Genomic DNA, 1,979 nt, shown 5'->3' with positions numbered 1-1,979 from the left:
ATCAAAATCATATTATTAGATATTTATGTAATGTACGAAACATAGGTCCTGGTGGTGTTCGAACAGATACATTGTTTAACGAGTTAGAGCTGCAGCGTTTAAAAGATATCAATACATTCCAATTGGGTTTTTTTTTTTTTTTTGTCTCACCTCCCTGGTATAAGTGTACAAATAATTTTCTCCCTGATCACCTATGTTACTTATTTGAAGAAAACTCAAAATACCATAAGTATGAAACTAGATCATCTTTACTAATTCACATTCCAAAACATAAAAAAGTCTCATTCCAACACACAGTGCGCTTTTCTGGTCCCAAGGTCTGAATCTCCCAGCCCATTTAAAATCTGCACCTTCTTTGAGTCTATTTAAATGCCGTTATAAATCGTCTGTTTTCTTTTGAAATAATAGACCTTTTTGCCGATATGGTCAAGTTTGTGGATGTTTCTTCTCTCTGGGAATGGTGACGAGTTATTTAAATAACCTGTACATCATAACGGCATTTCAATACTTGGAATCCACTTTGCATACACTAGTTGCTGCTGTGTCGGGCAGGCCTCGTGCGAGCTTGCAGGTTGCCAGGAACAACCTTTGTTAAAATGACATGCATAAAATTTGAATATATCGGTAAGGGTGTTTATTCACAATCCAGTTGGAAACAGTGCATTTCACTCATTGTCTTGCTTACATCTGTCATGTGTCTGTGCAGAGGTTTCACATTACTAGCATTTATAAAATATGTAATGTTTAACTTTGATATATGCAACTTTTGCTAGGCTGTAGCTCGTCACATATTTTCATACTTACTGTAGCCCCTCTGTTAGACTGCAATACTTCTCTTTGAGGAACATCTCATTTTAATATTGCCATGGGAACTATTATGTTTTTGTTGTTTCTTGTGTTTGTCATGTAATGTATTTTTGTTAGGCAGCTCACCACAAGCTCTGCTTTTTTGAGGTTCTGCCTTCCTTGTACAATCCTATGTATGTGATATACAACATGAAAAAGATGGAAAGTAAATGTTTTACAAACTTGAAAATTGAAACTTGATTTGCTAAATCTTAGAACTCAGAATAACGGTAAGATGATTGAATTTTCTATTCATTTATTTTAGATATGGGTACCTGTATCACTTCAGTAATACTTTATATTTATTGTTCTATGTTTAGTAGGACCGATTTAGTTTTTCTTATGTTTTTCTTGATTTTTTTTCGGGCCACCAAATTTTACTTTCGGGCCATCAAAAAATAAAAATCAATGATTTTGGTGGCCCGATCGGGCCACCAAAAATAAAAGTTAGTGTGGAGCCCTGCCTTAACCCTACAAAAAGCCCAAACAATTTTTTACCCTTCCCAGGCAGAAAGGGGGGGGGGGGGGGCACATTGTCCCCCCCCCCGCATATTTTATGTATCACCGTCATATTTGGCATTTTATGAGTAGAACAACTCACATGACCCTATACCTTTGAACTTTCTCAAGATTACCCATTGAGGGCGCTGTTTACAAAAAAAAAGAAATAGATAAGAAATATGCGAAAAACATGATTTTTCTTGATATATTTTTTTATCCCGAATATATATGTCTTTATTTTGGACCAATCATTTTCATATTTGTCACAAACCAAAAAGCAAGTCAAACTTCATATTGTTGGTCATGGTTGAAATTTCTCAACATCACCACATGGGGGAGCTATTCATTACAGTATAAAGAAATATAATATTATTTTGAGACCTGCACCATGTGATGTATTGTTTGGGATAGGTACACGGATATAGTTATCATATTTCATATTTCCATTATATTTGAGTTTGCAGATTAATATGATAGACAGATGATATTAGAGGCAAAACTTTGTTTGAAAGATACAAAATGGCACAAACTAACGTAGAAATCTTAAAGATATCTATTGTTTGATGCCTATGTCACATTGAAAGATAAAGTAAATAAAAAGAAAATCATTTTAGGGCATTTCACAACCATAC

Source organism: Diadema antillarum, unplaced genomic scaffold (assembly GCF_040938485.1).
Source record: "Diadema antillarum isolate AM-2024a unplaced genomic scaffold, OU_Dant_1.0 seq00000862_RagTag, whole genome shotgun sequence".
Taxonomy (NCBI): domain Eukaryota; kingdom Metazoa; phylum Echinodermata; class Echinoidea; order Diadematoida; family Diadematidae; genus Diadema; species Diadema antillarum.
Note: the sequence above shows the minus strand (reverse complement) of the source record.